Source organism: Aquila chrysaetos, chromosome 1 (assembly GCF_900496995.4).
Source record: "Aquila chrysaetos chrysaetos chromosome 1, bAquChr1.4, whole genome shotgun sequence".
Lineage (NCBI taxonomy): Eukaryota > Metazoa > Chordata > Aves > Accipitriformes > Accipitridae > Aquila > Aquila chrysaetos.
The window spans coordinates 40,017,531-40,035,796 of NC_044004.1; the positions used below are offsets into that span (position 1 = coordinate 40,017,531).

The window sequence follows — 18,266 nt, forward strand, 5'->3', positions numbered from 1 at the left end:
AAGACCATTGAAGGAAAAGTAAATGAGAGATAATGCAACTTAAAGGGTGAGAAGGAATGACTCCAACAGGAACCATCCTATTTCTCAATTTACCATCTATTGAAATATGGCAGGGTTATATATGCATGTTACTACCTGGAGAAAAGTGAAATAATTAGAGTGACTGTTCTTTTCTTCTGGTGAAAGCATGGGCTTCTAGTTGCCCCTTAAAATGTGAGTTTTCTTATTTTAGGCTACTGTATACGTAAAACTAAGAAGGCGCTACAAAACTCAGTGGCAATATGAATTCGACATACCTAGACAAGTTGCTATTCTAATTTGCATTTTTCTTCAGCTTCCACATCAGATTTTAAGTATTTACTTATGACCATATAAAGGGAAAGCAGTGAAATACTGAATTCAGCTAAAACAAGACTCATTCTACCAAATTAGAGATGGAGAGCTGATGTATTTTCCTTTTCATCTACTGCGTAATATTTCTAATTAAAAAAAAAAAAATCTGAATTGAATCTTTATGCTGACTCATACCAGCTAAGTTCCTAAAACAATAAAGCAGCATCATTATCTACAATTCTAAAACTAAATCATCATGCTGTTGCTCAGGCATTATTTAAAAGGCTTAAGTAGACTTCCCAGGGAGGCACATTTCCATCCAAATCAAATCTATCGCAATTGTAACCCCACCCTATTTGTAATGCCTGGTGGGACACTTAGAGCTTCTGTTGTTTATGAAGTATTGCAGTGTAAGTAATTTGCCTGCATAAGAGATCTATAGCTTGAAGGGCAAAGGTCTTGATTGCCTGTGACCCAGAAACAAGAAATGTTTAGCCTTTCTGTGTACATGAAGTTTGGCCACTTCAAAACCTTTTGAATGTGCCTGTGCTGTGCCCCTGAAGCTTTATGTGAGTCTTCTCTCAACAGTAATTGTTTTAAAAATTCCTTTAAAAATAGTACCTTGCAGAGACTGCTTGGCCTCCCAGAGTGTGAATAAAAAAATGCATTCACTGTCACAATCAAGCTCTCGGGAGTGAACGATAACATTCGGCTAATAATTTGTTGCTTTAGCTTACTGTGTAAGCAGTAGCTTAAACTGTGATTTCAAAGATAGTATTTAGCTTCATGGTTTTAATGACCTGTGCAGCTTTGGGTATGGTAATTGTCTTTGCTGGTTTTTCTGTGTTCCATAAATTCTTAGCTTACAATAATGCAGTGTACATAAATAACTTACACATGTTACCTGAGAAAAGAACTTAGTTTGGTTAACTTCAGGTATCTCTCAGATGCAAGAAGGGATTTTGCCAAATGGTCTGGAATTTATCACTGCAGCTGCTGGATCAGGCAGCAAGGGAAATTAATCCAAAAATATGCTAAAAATTTGAACACAAAACAGGGATTGTAGTGCAGTCTCCTTCCCATTCTTGAGTGTGATCTAAGTAACACTTTAACTCTTTTTATTTGAAGTGTGCTAACCATTGTGTGATGGTGTCTCAAGGTTCTTGGCAGTGAGATTTTTATGCTGAGTTGAATCTCTCTGAGATGTCTCTAAAGAGCCTTGGGGCTCTTAGTTCTCATAACATTCCTTTTTTGGTAGAGTACTGCTATGCTACTAAAAGCTCTGTTAGAAATACATAGCCTAAATCCATATTAGGCAAAATAGTGCTGAGGATGGTCTATCAAATCTCCTTAGGTCTACAAAAGATTTGTTTCTTTTCACTACTGATGAATGGAGGCTGGTAGCAAAATAGGGTCTTAATAGTAAAAAGCAGATTATGTTGTGGAACTAGCAAATGGTGGGTTAACAGGGAGAGCGAGGCTCTTTATCCATCAGTTGTTCACTATGCAAACTTATTTTCAATTCTGAGCAGAAAAGTTCTCCTTGACGTTACCCCAGCAAAGAGCTTCTCTTATGCAGCTGTGTTGGTCTCTTTCCCTGTGTACAGCTGAAACATCAGGACACACGGCAGGCAAGTCATGGTGAAGTGGGATTAGGAGAACAGTTTACACCTGGGACCTTGTAGCAATTCTAGAATAAGTCATCCAGAGTTGGTGTTTAATGGATATTCTGCAGAAATGGTGTGTCCATATTGCTCCAGTTACATGCTTATTTAGCTGATTTAGCATATAAACCAACTAAATTATTTTGACTTAAGTTTTTGTGGGCCCAATCTCTGAGCTACTTTCTTCTCAAACTTTTCACACACTCCCCCCCCCCCCCCTTTTTTTTTTTCCCCAACCTTTCTTCTGGAAAGAGGGTATGAAGAAAAGCATGTTTTGACTATTAAAGCTTTTATATTTTCTTCTTAAGGGCTGGAGCAGGGTAGAAAGAACAAGCATCACAATCAAATTTGACTGTAAATGATTAGCAGAAGTCTATGTAAAGCAAATATGTTTAATTCATTACTATACCTTGTAAATCATTTATTAATGCTTCAGTTCTTACTTTTGCTTCAGTTATCTCAAGTAAACTTCAGAAAAATATTTTCATTAATTTCATTAAGCTAAATATCTTATTACATAAAGCCCCGCGATTGAACAGATGTTCATGTGGTTAAACAACAGTTTCAAAGCGTGGTGTTGAATGTATGTTTTTATGGTGTTTTAAAAGGTCTATGTCCCCTTGAAGCTTTTGTTGTCATCCTACCTTTAGCCAGTTCGGATATAATTGAGAAACCTAGGTGGAAAGAAAAACTAGGGTGCAGTTCTGTATGCAGTTTGTACGTTATTCACATTGCTATTTTGTTTCAGTGATATCATTAACTTGCCATTGATACAGAAAACTGCTGTAAATTGGAACATAATGTGCTTTTCTAACTACATCTTATTTGCATAGCATGACACACTTTGCAGTAGATACTAGTGTAGTCTTACATGGAAAATGTAAGATGAAAAGTAAGTTACTTCTGATAACCAGGTTAATTGTAATTCTGAGACAGACATGGCATGCCTGCGTTTACTGATAGTCACAGCTTAACTTTAATTGTTATAGCTGACAATGTTTTATCTCTTTTATACATGGCTCTCAGTCCTTCATAGATTAGGTCCGACTATTAATTTTCCTTGAAGGGATGGGGACTTACAGGTCAGTGCTGACTTTAAATTACCATTTAATTTTAAAGAGAGTCAAGTAGTCTGTTGACCACGTGGGCTGCTTTTCACTTTGGAAGATACCCATAATTGTAATGCTATTTGTCATTTTAAGACTAGGAATATGACCCAAGTTCCCAGGCCCACATAGCAAATAAACACTCGTGTCTCTTGGGGGTAGTACTACTAGCCTACTACTAACTTTGGCTCATTATACTAAGATCACTGAACATTTAGTCCTTTTGATGTACTGTGTACATGATATATGAGAATGAGTGAGTGGGTGTTGCTTGGAAATGTCCTCTGTTCATCCATAATATAAACAGGCCATACTTACTGGTCCCTAGGTAACCAGTTTCTGGCTCGGTGTTTAATCTGCAGTGTCCTGGAAAGATTGTATGTTGGACCTGATTCTGTTTGTATTAGAAATTCTAATGATTTACTATACAAGATTCTAGCATAAATAACCTAAATTGAATGCCCTGATAACTCCTTTACCCTATATATCATGGATGCTTTAGCAATAAATCATTCTAATCTTTGGGTTAGGCAGTGTGCAACAGACGCCCTCAACATCTTTTCTTTGTCTTTTAGAGTCTACATCCAGTAAACTGAAGTTCATTAACCCATGAGCCACGTGGTGTACTTTGTTGCTTTTCCTAGCTGCCTGCTCCTTAATGCTGTTACCATCACTTTTTTTAATATTTACTAATGATTTATATACAATAAACCATCTCATGATAGTGATTTGAAAATGTTTCTTCTCTCTGTCTCTCTGTTATCCCAGTCTCTTAGAATTAGAAAACAGAAAACCAGAAGGGGGTGAGGGGGACCCTGTGCTTCATCAATGATATTTTTCTTGTTATGGTCTTATTTGTGTTGCATTTGCCACCTCTTGCACTGACATTTGACAGTGTGACTTCTCTTTAGCTGTTCTACCTTGTCTTCAAATGACAAATTGTCACTCAGTACAATGGAGTCTTTCACTTTACACTTCCTTTTGCATTAGAATTTGCAAAATATGGTCAGATGCTCAGTTAAGAGAAACAGATTAATGTTTGGTTTTTTCTGCATTTTCAGAAAGAGGAACTTCAAGGAGAATTTTAGGACTTCCCTCTTACGAACACTTTAAGATATCGAAGCGTCTCCATCTGTGCAGTCCTGCTAGATGGTGCGTGTGTATGTTCCAATACGTACTACTGCCTGCAGAGTTGTGGCAGGCAACTTCAGAGACTTGTCCACTCTTGTAGTCCTCTCTTCTGTTTTAATACAGACCATACACTATCCAACTGTCATGCTGGTTATTAAGTAAAAACATTCCTTTTACTACAGAGTCAACAATGACAGTTGCTTTCCTCTTTTAGGGTTGCTAAACTGTCTTTTGTGTCAGTCCTGTGCTTCATCCATTACAAAACTGTACCATAATTTACTATCCTGCTTCAGCAGAGGTAAATCTCTAGGTCGATGATATCCTGAATATAAGTCAGTAATGTTCCTGACTTTTAGCAGGGGTGAATACCTCCTTTTTCTCTGCACCCCACCCCCCAACCTTCCCTTGAGCACCATGTTGCACCAGCAACCGTGTCTCTGTGACACATGCATTCCTCGGGAACAACAGTGCTTACAAATGCAGGCAGAATGCAATGCAATATATAGTAATCTTGGCCAAAGGAATCAGTTGTGAAATGAATTTTTGGAAGACCGTGTTACTTGGGCATTTTCATTCTGTATCAGCTGTTAGTTACTCTTAAATGGCTGTGTTAGAATAAATGAGTGGAAAAGACTTCATGAATTTCAGCCATGACCGCAGATATTATTGCCATCATAAAACACTTTACATACTGGTCAATTTTGCATGATGTATAGTTTAACATATGTTTAAATGTATTTGTATCTTATGCCATAGGATTCCAAAAAGGTAATAGAAGCTCTTGACTGTTCTTTTTTATTATATTCCACTTCTAAAAGTTCACAGTTTTAGTATTTACTTCAGAACTCTTGTGTTAGATAGGGCCTCAGAGGCACTTCAAATACTAACCAAGAAGTAAAGAGTTGCAGGAATGAGGCTTATTACCTGCTTGTTGGTTAGTACTCAGACAAATTAGCTTGCTAGTTCAACAGTGCATATGGATCCATTTATGTCATTTGAACTGCATTTACATGTATGTTCCATGCTGGGCAGCTGAAAAAGAGAAGCAGAGAAGTGGCAAGCACAGGAAGCCACAACTGGCAGCTTGGTAATTAATATAGCTAAAGTTCTTATCTCAAATGCACAGAACTTGTAAGATGAACGCAATTAAAAGTATACTGAAATTTCTGAGTCCATGTTACTTACAGTTTGAGTGCTGTGGGCTTAAACAGTAACAAATATTTTCTGTTTTATAGCCTCTCTTGCTGAGTATTTTGAAGCCAAAAAGTACTAGGAAATAAGACATGTTCATACCTCTATGCCTTCTGAAAGAAGGATAATATGCCTTTCAGATCCTTGCTGCACATTTTGTATTTGTCAGCTATGAGAGCAGGACCGTATGATTAAAAAATGCACATAGTACTAATGAGTAAATACTTTGTTTTTCTAGGAAGATCTACTGGGAGCAGGAGAGGGGAAGAAATAAAAAAAAAAAAAATTCTATTTTCCCAGATTTAAATCTCATCAGACCAGCATGACACAATATGTAAGAATTTGTTACCTTGAGTTTTGTAACCTAGAATGTGTCCTCAAAAAGAGTATCTAGATCTAACTAGAAGACATCACACTCACTAATTACAAGTAGATGTCTTATTTTCATTAGTAGTTGCTTTAGTTTGTTGGTCATCTTATATTTCTGCTAGATTAAGCATTCTCATTTCTTAATTTCCATTGGTTTTTCATTTGTTTTAAGCTTTCTGAAGCAAAATGTCTGAAGTAAAGGCAATGTTGGGCTTGCAACAAGACTGCATCTTACTTGGTCAGTTAAGATTTTCTGCTCTTTAACTAACCCTAAATTCAAAGTGAAGAGCACTTTAAATGCCCTTTTATGGTATAATAGAGAACTCAAACTGAAAACCATAAATCTTTTGAGAGCTGGCAGCAGCAAACGACATCTTAACCACAAACCCAACTGAATGTTTTATCTTGCATATACACGTCTTTGCCTATGAATGTAATTTTCCAGAAATGACCGTCAGTTGAATGACTTTGACAGATGTCACTGTCAGTTGCTCGTCAGGCAAAACTGCCTATGATACGCTGACTAGTACATCACCTTCAGCCCTTACAGAAGGTGAATGTGCTACTGCAAGTGTATTTTTCTTGCCTTGGTTCTTACAGGAGTTTAATATAAGTTATTGTCCATTACATAGCAAAATGTTTTCAGTCCAATGGGGGGTAACAGGAAAAAAGAGACCGTAACAGTAGCATCCGATCTTATTGTAGCAGCAGTGGTACCGATAGCCCCTTCAGGCGCTATAAGGCAGTTGTGAGACTTTTCTTACCCACGGAGTGGAGGTCTAAAGTATTTATGTGTCTTAAGAAGCTTGTGCTCCTAAGAAGTTTCTGGATGGTCCTTGTGAGTCAGATAAGACTTTAGGAAGAACAAGTCATTGCACTATTAGAATGCTCTCCTGAAAACACTAAAACTACCTCCTAGCAAGACAGGTTTTGTGATATTGGCAAATTAGGGACTTTTCTTAAAACATCACTTAATCTTTAGTTTTTAATTCTAAAGTCAAGTATAGCACCTGTAACTTCACATTGAGTCATAGGCTTAGCATAAAAAGCTGAATAACTTGCAATATGAAAGCATGTTTTTTGTTTGTTCTAGATTTTGTTTGATTTGGTTGTTTAGATTTCTCTTCAGGAGCAGATTTTTGTAACCATATAAAGAATATTCCTTGACTTAATGATTAGTAATAAAGAAAGAAATCAACGTTAAGAATTACTAGGAACGTAATAGAGGAATTAAATAGAAAACACCACTGATTATTTAAATCTGCAACAAACATACAAGAACTCTATGGAATCCTTTTCTTCATTTCAGTTATGGATGGAAAAAAGGGTTTAGAGAAGGATGACAAAGATAATCAAATGAACAAAGCTATCTTCTGCATGAAGAAAAAGCATACTGACTGGGAACCTTCAGGGGAAAAAAAAAAGTAAAGAAAACTAAGGGGTATATGGAAGGAGGTTTACAAAATCAGAATTGTAGAGGAGAAGGTGGATAGGGGTTTATTTCAGTTCCACCATAAGAATGAGAGGCATAAAATAAAACCAGTGGTATTCAGAGCAAACCAAGGAATATGGTTCTTCACACAATGTATTAATAAGCTGCCACATGGTGTTATGGATAGTGAATATTTACATGATCTCGAAGGGTGATGGTTCAGATTCCTGGAAGAAAAATAACTTAAGTACTGTTATATAAAAAAGATAACATTTCTGCTCAAGAAGTTTTTGAGCTGCATCTTGCTAAGGTCTAGAAAATATTCTGGGGAAGTATAGCTATGTGCTTGCCTTCATCTTCCCTAGGCACCTGCTGTTGGTCACTGTAAGGGTCAAGATAGTAGACTAGACAGACTCTCTTTCCCCAGTATTTTTACTCAACATACAAGCTGCAACTATTTCAGAAATATTTGAGGGTACCTAGCAGGAAAACAGAAAGTAGGAAAACATTTTGTACATTATGTCACAATTTACCTCTGGGGAAAAAAAAAAAGTCTTGCCTCTCTGAAAAAGAAACATTACTTTGAGGATACAGCTGTCTGACAAAGGCTTTATGGGTTTGGTATTTATTGCTTCTCAATCACTTCTTGTTCAAACAGGTTATTATTGCAAAAAAATTCTCTCTTTGGGAGCGATGCAGGCTATTTTGCATTCTGGTGGCTGTTATGTTGAGATGGTAGGCAGTGACTGTTTACTTAGTGGTATGAGTGATACAAGAATTCCTAAACATTTCTCACTTAGCCTATACAGGCTATACTGTCTATGAAGGCAACTATATGTTGATTTGGTCAGCTAGTTTTTAAATTACTAATATATTGCATCAAACAGATTTTGCATCTTTTAAAAAATATGTGCTTGGATTCTTTCAGGTCCTTACTGGTTTCCTTCATTGACATTTTACATAGTTTTCATGGTTATCCTGTTTGGACAACAATGTATTTCATATTCACTTTTTAAAAATAGAAAATAAGAAAGAAAACTTTAGTAGTGTCTGTTACATATGAGCAAAATAACTAATTTAATTTGATACATGCTGCCTGAGTTATTACTATTATTACTTTTGTCTCCTCTCTTGCTTACTTTTCTCATTCCTTAGTAATTTAAGTTAAAATATTGTAGCAATAGGAGAGATGAAAGTTGCTTCCTTTCTTTTTTTTTTTTTTTTTTTTAATGGGGAAAATAAAGATCTTTTAATCTGTCAGCTGCTGGGCGTTTGGGGTTTTTTGGTTTTGTCTTAACTGAGATCACTTTTTATTAATTTTTTTCTTTTTTACTAGTCTGTTAGTTCTCTTACTTTATGCTGCCTAATACTTTTGTTTGTTTCTTCCTTGCATTTTCCCTATTTTTTGCAGCCAGAAGGTTTTTGTCCCAAATACAAATTCATTTCAGAGAATTCAATTTCAGAATCAACACAAACCAATTCTCAGCAAGGATTACATTTTCTTGAAAACACTAAATTATACAATTCACATTTTTTCTCCATCTGGTCAATTTAATGAAAATAGACTCTCGTCTTTCTCAATTTGTACTTATTATGTGCTTTGTCATGTAACAGGACTTGCCTGCTGATAGAAATGAGTGGTGTTCATGCATAAGCCTGGAAGATAGCACTCGATTATCCGAAACATCGGTTCTTATATAAAGATGACATACCAAGGAAAAGAAACTTGGTAACATGTGGGTTTTGTTTTTGGTTCATGCTCTGTAGTGGCTTGCTGCAGGTTCCTGGTAGTCATCTCTAGCTGTATTGTTTGAGCTTTTACAGAGGCTGGTCTGCATTCCCTGCTTCTGATGAAGTTTTATGGCTTTGCAAACCCTGCTAAATCACCTTTACAAATTTGTGATCATATTAGGTTCAAAGAGGAATTATTAATTTATTTTTTTTTTAACAGAAAAAGAAAATAATCTTAGTCTTGTAAATGCTAGGTATCTGGAGAAGAAAAATCCTGGGTTTATAGCCAATTTCCCCTATTATATAGTAATTGTTATTACTATTCCTCTTCTTCAATGTTGCAAGATAAAACAAAACATTAAGCTACATATTTTATTTGGGGGAGGAGGAATATTTTGGCTTTTTTGGGTTTTGGTGGGGTTTTGTTTGTTTGTTTGTTTGTTTCAGAACTAAGTATAAATATTTCCAGAGGCATGTAGTTGTATATGAGTTTGTTTCCCTGCTCCATCAGTTGTGATTGGGGGCGGGGGGGGGAAGAAGTCCTGTTTTAACAGAGGGAAAACAACCACTTAAGCCTTGTCCTCCCTTTCTGAATGTGCATACCTGTAAGTTACCACAGTTTAAAAAGGAGCATTTTTGTGGGAGCTGTTTGTTAAAATAGTATTACCTGCCTGGATTATTTGCTTGCTTTCTTCTATTCAAAATAAGTAGTAATTTTTAAATGGAAAAGAAAGCACTTTTGTAATGACAGAATCAACTTACTGTAAGCCTCATCTTGTCCTTAAATTACATTTTCATTCCTATAGAATGAAGAAATAGAAAGATATGTTGCTGAGTATGCCAAGTTGGAAAAGGAGCACTTCCCTTGCTTTCAATACAGGACTGAACTTGATGGAGAATCAAAGATTGGGTTTGCAACACAAAATGTTGGATTTATGTTGCTGTCAATTTTGCCAAGACTAAGGCAGTTGAAAACCAAAATGTCTATAGATTTCTTCATCATGTACTGTTCTGCCTAAAATGCAAAACAGTAGGAATGAAACTTTCTCACTGAGGATAGTGGAAAATTTTGTTACTGATTTTTAATAAACTTTTGGATTTTACTAGTATTGGAATATCAGCTTTTTTTTTTTTTCCCTGAGCAAATAATGAACATGGCTCTAATTTATATCCAAAGTGGAAAGTCTTATAACAGTGACTTGAGTTAGATTGACAGTTAAAAATTGGTAAACTTTTCTGCTAATTAAGTACAACGCAGATTCTTACTGCATTTTAACACCTTGGTCTTTGAATTGAAAATAAAATCTTGCTGAAGGGAAATAGGAAAAATTATGGAAATGGAGAAAGCAAATCTTTAGAGTAGAACAAAGCAATGCTTTCAGAGTTAAGTATCAGATGCCAAAAGGGGAAAATACGTATTTAAATCCCATATTTGTAGAACCTTTATAACTACAGTTTTTCTGTAGCTAACCCATCTTAAGCAACATTTTGACTATGTGTTTTATTCATTTTATTTTAACTATCCTGGTAGCATGCATATGACTGAGCAGCAGGATGTCTTTCATGTACAAAACACTCACCAAATATTAGTAAAACTGCACTCTGTCAATCTTTTATTTAAACAAAAGCAAAAAGAACTTGGAGGCCCCAGCAGATCTAATAAAGGTTTGTGTTTGATTACAAGTATGGGGGGATAACAAGGTGAAAATTCCTGATATGCAAGTATAAATAAATATTTTCATAAAGTATAAATGTACTGTAAGAGTACTGGGGACATGCTTTCTACTTTCCATAGATGTCTTATGGCCTTCTGCCTAATCTTTGGAAACAATAACTGTGACACTGATGTATTCAGTGCTATTGTGCCTGTTGTATTAGGAAAAAAAACCCCAAAACTACTTCAGAATAAGATATTCCGTTTAAGATGCATTTGGACGAACCAGGGGGTAAATCTGCCTGGGAAAATGGGATTTAAGTGTCTAGAAAACAGGATTAGCCTTTTCCATTTGATCTTTGGTGAAATCATATTGAACTGAGATGTTTCAGAGTTGACAGCTCCTAGTGAATTCGCTTTTTCTTCATGTTACTGAATTGGAGAGCAGAGGCCACAGGCCCTGCTGCCCTTTTATTGTCATAGCTCTGTTGAGTCAATTCTCATGCAAGAACTTGTGTTGCATATATTGAGTAGCTAAGGCTTCACTAATAGTATTTGACATTATAATAGATTTCCAGCCAAAATTATAGAGAAAGATTAGATGGATTCAAATCTCTGTGATTAATAGGATATGTTACTTCATGCAATTTTTTTACTACTTTGAAGTAAGAATACATAATGAATGTCATAATGTATTTATAGTCTTTGCAACTTCCTAGAATTACTACCTCAAGTAGGTGGCAAAAAAGGTAAATAACAACTATTTCTTTCTTGTTTTAATAAAAATCAAGCATAAGCTTCTAGTTAATACAAAAAGAAGGTTTTTGTGCTGCTTTTTACTTAATTATGTAACGATGAAGGCCACATACATGGTATCACTTTAAAAAAATACTACCATAACTGTGAAATTTATCATGTGGCAAACCAGCTAAACTCAGGAGAAAAAAATCTCAGTGGAGTTATTGTCTGTGCATAATTTTGTAAGAGACAGTCAGCGTTCTAAACAGAGATTAAAAGTACAGTGCCCCTGAAGAATAGATCTCTCGTGGAAGTTGTATCTCAGTTGGTTCTCTTTCTATTCTGCTATTAATTCAGTTGAGCAGTTTGCATTTATTGCACAAGAAAGTTAGGGTGAACAAGTATAGAATCTCCTCATCCACAGGTAGACATTCACTGTTTGCAATGAGAATGTGTATAGAGATATTGGGCAGAATTTTCTAAGCTGGGTCTCAAACATTAGAGAAACCAAGTGTTGCATTCGGAGAAACTAAATTTAGTACCTCTCATAAAACCTGATACTTCTGAAAATCAGACCACTTGTATAAAATAATTGATATTTAGCTATAAAGGAAAGAATACCTGAACACAGTTGTCTTGTTTCCATTTATTTCATCCTTGAGATACACAAAGGAAAAGCAATGCTGTTCAAATTATAACCATAAATTTGGTTCCAACAGAAGGGTCAACTTGTGGGGAGTTTTTGCATATGTTTTGCTGAAAAAACATCCCATAATACATGCAGAGTGTAAGGACTACCACAGGGCTATGTAAGTAATGAAACTCTGTGTGCTTCTTCACTACTTTGTGAAATTCTGAGACTCTTACTGAAAAGACCATTCCACAATAGTGTTCAAAAAGCTGATCTGGACATACAATCAGTCATGGATAACTGGACCAGGATCAGTGATGATCAGAGCTATGTTTTTGAATCAAAGGAGTTCCTTTGTGATGAGATAGACATACAGGAGTGCACTTTGTCTCAAGTATCTGTATTTCCAACTTGGAAGACTTTATAATTGTGGGTAAAATGCTTCCTTTTTCTCACCTCCTCAAGCGGTACTGTGCTGATTTCATTGAGCAAACTATAAGTTAGCAACTCCCAGCTGGGTTGTTGCATTCTTTTTTTTTTTTTTTTTTCTCGGATGCTTTTTTTTTTCCTTTTCTCCTTTTTGTTGGTGGCAGAACGGTATTCTAAATCTTGTCTGAAAGAGGAAAAAATAGTGATGTTAGATTTTTAATACTTAACATTAGCTATGTTGTTCATCCAAGATATCATCTAAGAGGCTTTGTGTGAGGCTTTGTTAAATGTATTTTTACCTTGTAAGACACCTTTCTGCCCACTACTTTACCTGGCAGGCTTAGGATATGTTCTGTGTATATTATGTGATACACATATCAATTCCAGGAATTAACTTACTCTATAAAACACAGTAGTTCTATAGAAATGTCTCCTAATTCACTCACTCAAATAAAAAAAAAAAAAAAATTATACAGAGTCCAGCAATTTACCATGTTAGGTGAAAATCCTCATAAATTTATGATTATCAATAATACATGTTGTAAAGGCTTGTAGTTGTGGTGCAAGAAAAAGAAAAGAAAAATGGCATGCTCATTCTTATGGCAAAAAAAAAAAGGTACAAATATGGTTTCTTCTTCCTTGATAAAACTGTAACCTTTATTTATTGAGAAGTATCTGCTCACTTTGCGAACCAGAATATTTCAAATGCATTATTCCTGAAATACTGAAGAAGCCATGAGAGAGTCAGCTGGACCTATGTATAGCACATTCATCACATCATCAAAATTGTTACCAAGTTTCTTTCACAAAGTAGTCCTCTATAAGAGAGGTTCTTTAACTAGAAAGCCAAAGTGTGTTTTAGTTTTCAGAGTTTTCAAGATTGGCAGCAAAAAAAGCGGGGGGGGGGGGGGGGGGGCTGTTTTCTGGGTTTTTTGGGGGGTAGGGGTGTAAAATGAGAACCTATTGATATGTAGCCTTTGGAGGGGGAAAAAAACCCCAACCACCACTAAAAATGCCCCTCCCCCCAAAAAACCCCATGAGGCCCCATCAGGAAGTTTTGAAGACTCTTTTAGGTATATTTACACTTGTAGAAGTCTACAGCATGAACTTCCTTGTGAGGAAATCCTAGCCCCTGAGGAAGTAGTCTCAGAATTTGAAAATTAGATTTTTAAAAATCAAATTATTACTCTAGTAGTAATAAGGTACTTACTCTAGTTAGTGTTTCTTTAAAAAGATCTAAATGAAAAAAAAAATCAAATGAAAAAATATCAAATGAAAAGCAGGGTTTCTTTCCTTTCTAACCTAGAATCTATTCTTTATCTGTTTCTTGCTCTACCTCCACTTTTTAAGCTTTTTCCAACTCTGCTCATGTTTAAAATGTGATTGTCTTCATTTAATCAGTCGCCTACTTGCTCGCTTTGTAGAGCACCTAGCACTCTTTATGGCATATTTCATAAAAGCAAGACTGTGTCCCAGAATTCAGTCCGAATTTCAGATCATCTAGCAATATGCTATTTCTGTTCTGCTTGATTTTGACAGCCCAAATGTCTTTGGTGGGAAACCTGTCTTGAGTAGAAATCAATGTACTTTAATAGAAATCACTCTATGGGAAAGATGAGAGCATTAAAGATCTAAATAGACATCTGAGTACCAAGTTCCTACATGAGATCTGCACAATGCTGTGGCAAAGCATCTAAGGCAGCACTGCTTGCTGCTGGCAGCTCTGTTAGGCAATATGATGTCAAAGTATTCACTTTAGATACTCATTTGCTATATTAGTACATGCTAGACTTTGGGTTTCTCCCTGCCCACGCCCCCCCCCCCCGCCACCACACCCCCCGGCTTGAAGTACAGAAAGAATGCATAAAATCCGGGCTTTATAAAATAATCTCAATAGCTCTAGGGCTTGACTCTGCCTTCTCCTTCATGGACAATTGTACAGAACTCCCCAGGTAGTGAAGCAAAGAAAGAACTGCACTTAGCTAATGGCCAGATCTGAGAAAAAAATAAATCATGTCTCTGTTCTGTTTCTTCTCTTCCCATGTAGCTGAGCTCATGGGCTTTGAGAGGTTGCCTTGGACTGCATACTAGTCTGTAAAACAGATTAAGGTAACATCAGAAAGTGGGAAATTTGGAGAAAAAGAAGATTACTGCAGATACAGATAGGGAAAAAATAAACTTTTGAGTATCCCTTCTGTGCATGACTCGGACCCCTGTACGGATATTGTCCCCGGCTATAAGAGCTCTAACTGTGGATAATTCAGAAAAAAAGCAGTAATAATTTTAATTTCTGATTATTGAGCATATTCAGGTTGCTAGTAGAGTGTGAATATTGTACTGCTAGGAAAGAGATCATACCATAATCACAGTGTATTACAGGTGATGGAGATGGAAAAGGACTTTGCACTATACATTATATTTAACAGAACAACATAATTTTGCTCTCTTGATGTAACTTTTGTCTAGATATATTAGTTTTCAACTATGACCTATGGAGAAGAAAACATCTCTATAATGAAAAGTAATTTAAAAAAAAATATCTTTCTTTTACTGCTGTAAATAATACTTTATTCTCAGTTTCTGTAGTGACTGATTATGAAAAGTTCTCAGAATTAGCAAAAACAGCTCTGTTACAACAAGCTGTTTCAAATACAGTTTGTATTACAAATGTTTAAAAAAAAAATTGCAAAACTTTAAGAGCCACTGGTAGTTATCTCAAGGACATTCACTAACCATCTTCTAACATGACTTTAGCTTCACTTTATAACTTTTTAGACTGACTTCAGCCAATTGCAATGTGATTAATTTTTTTATTTGCTAATTTGATAATTCTCCAGTAAAACCTACTGACATGTCTAAACATTGAGATCTATCATACGTTTCAATTTTTGTTCAATAAAGAGCTAAAAAGAATAAGCAAGACATAAAGCTAAAATGAAAGCATGAAGTCAGTCAGTCAACAATCAAACACTTCTCATATTTTTATCAGGTATGCCACTATTACCTTTGCTCCATTTTGATAGTCAAATTTCCAAGTTGGAGATTAATTTAATGGATTTAATCACTTGCCTCACTTAAATTCCTGGCCCTCTTTCCTCCTATAATTCTTGTACAACCCCTTAAGGCATTGGGGCTCCCCAGGGACAGATTTTCCAATGTAGATTCTCAGCACGAGACTTCTCTTCTGTAACTTTAGGGATCTCAAAGTTAGCATATAGTGTACCCCTATTACCAACAGAGAGAAACCATATTTTAGTGCATGTCCTAAAGTGCCAAAGAAATGGAGAATGAGTTCCCCTTTGGAAGGGGCCTATTGCTCTCCATTGACTGTAATGGACAACCAGACACTTGGCTTTAGATTAGAACTTTAATTCTGGAATGACAAAAGGGAGGCAAGAATCTCTTCCATTATTTTACTCTTTCTGGGTGCAATTAGTTTTGCTGAATATCTGCCCACACATGACTACTGTTGAAAACAATTGTAATTCTCCTTTTGGATTTCACATTCTTTGGCCCTGTGTGTCAGTGAATGCTGGCATGATGTAAGAGGAATATCAAGGCAACGGTGCCCTTGAGGCATCCTGGCATTTGCATGAATTTGTGGATTTCTGTGTATTGTGGAGGTTGGAACAAATACAGTTCAACTGATGAACTGAAGAAAAGGTCAAGCAAGCAGAAACTTTTTTTTAGTCTTTGGTAAAAATTAGTAGAAATGGCCTGTAAAGTTCTATTTTTAAGATTAACTGCTTTCTTTCATTAAAAAGATAGTTTAATGTGCTTTGAAATATCAAACTGACAGCTCTGTTTTGTTAAAATCAAATGGTTTGGCTTGTGTCTTTGGAGGGGGCAAAAAAAGGAGTTTGCTTATAAGGTCAACTATTCAAGCCAACCTGAAAGAATAAGTAGTGTTATAATTACTCCCACTGCTGTGCAAACATGAAACTGACTGATGAAATGAGCCTTCTTAATTATGAACTTTGATATTCTATATTTAGGGTAAGCTTTTGGAAACTCACCGAGTTTAGTCCCAGCTCTTCTTGAACTTGACTGAGTAGATTGAACTCAAAAAGTTGTCTTATTCCTACTGGCACTCAGCATTATTATTTAACAAGGCATCTGTTACACAGTTTAACTAAACAATAGGTCACAATAAATATGCAGAAAACCCCTTGAAACTACTGTAGTGTATATAACAACTAGACTTTGAAGTTTTGTTTGGAAAAAAGGGAATACACTTTTTCTCCGTAGTTTTAAAACTCAAGTGACTTTTCAAGACCTCCTAAGAATATTAACAGCCTTGCTATTAATATCATTACATGAATACATCTCTTTCCCATTGAGTGAAAAGAGCCTTATCCTTTTTGGATAGATCATCAACACACTTGGATAAGAGCAAGAAAAGGAAAATTCACTTACAAAAATCAGATGTGATTTGAAAGAAGCCTATTAAAATATAAAAGGATATAATTGCAATTAATAATTGCTCCTAATTCCCTCTGTCTGCTTTGACAATTTCAGTGCAAAACTGTGGACTACAAACATTAGCCTATCAGGTGACTATAACAGTCAGTTCAGAACTGTGTGGAAACAAATATCCCTTTGGACTATTTTAATTTTTATGTAATTTTACCAGTTAGAATACTAGAACTCCAAATGTCCACTGTAAACATCTATTTTCATTATAAGTGATTAGAGACTTACTAGGAGTAACCCAAGAGCAAAAAGTGTGTGGTGCAGCTGTCTGTTTGCAACCCCTCGTAAGCATAAAAATGCTTTTAAAGCTATAGTATAGCTTGTATCATCTCTCTTGTGGCTGTCTTTGTAGCAGCAGCTCCGTGTAGTTTGGGTTCACCGAACTTCACCAGGTTCTCTGACAGTCTGACCTCCTCTGTACCTCCGCAGCTGGGGCGGCTCAGCACCAGCATGTTCCCTCATCCCACAGTCCTTCCCCTGTACAGGGGCTGCTACTGACTGGTCCCATCTCAAAGGAACAGAAAAATAAAATGGAAGTATGAGCAGGACTTTTCTCTATCCTGCTTAGGTGTGATAGCTGTGAGTGGCCCTGTAGTTGTACCAAGGGACTAGAACACAATTATGACTAACCTGCTGGGGTTGGTAGGGACAAAACCCAAAATCTGGCTCAAAAAAAAGGCGATGACAAAGCTGGCTTTTTGACTACTCAAAATTTTAAAGCAGGAAAGGTAAGCACAGGTGACTTCTGTGCATCTCTGAAAATTGATTTCAAAAAAGGTAGGTTCAAAAATATGGATTATTATATTGAAATATCTGCACATTTTAAGTTTGGGGTTTTCTGGTTTTTTTGTGGTTTTTTTTGTTGTAGTTGTTTTTTGGTTTTGTGGTTTTTGTTTTTTGTTTTTGTTTTTTTTAGTGCTTGTGTCTCTACCTCCTCCTCCTCTATCCAGATCAAGTGGTTGCCCTGGGAAGATGCCATCACTGCAGGGAGTCTTACTAAGAAGCTGGCGTTGTTTTTAGTTTTGAATACACTCAGGCTTATATTCATTATCAATAGAGAATATTAGGTTGAGTTCCACAGCTGGAACCTGCTACTGAAAATGGTCTGTTGCTCTACCCTTTGCACTTAGGAGTTTTATGCTGGGACAGATTAGTTGAAGTGTCCCTGTGGAGTATAGCTGTAGGTTTGTGGTGGGATAGGAATTTTAAAAATAGATTAGGCCCAGCATGCTTACCCGCTTTTTAGATCAGTAGTGGCTGCTTATATTCAAGTTACAAAGAGATAAGGAACCCGAAGGACAATGGATGTGCTGTACTGAAGGCTGCTTTGCCCAGTGATGTTCCGGTTCCATGTTGCGTGCAGCAGCTGCCTAGCCTAGCCTGA

The 18,266-nt window shown here is 36.2% G+C and overlaps 1 long non-coding RNA gene across 1 annotated transcript in view; it reads left to right on the top strand.

Annotated features, from left to right (window-relative positions):
* Positions 1-8,896, top strand: part of LOC115342579 — a 169,006-nt gene extending 160,110 nt beyond the window's left edge. Inside the window, exon 5 of the long non-coding RNA XR_003923827.1 lies at positions 8,841-8,896. This is a non-coding gene — a long non-coding RNA (uncharacterized LOC115342579). The remainder of the gene's footprint in view (positions 1-8,840) is intronic.
* The last annotated feature ends 9,370 nt before the right edge of the window (positions 8,897-18,266 follow it).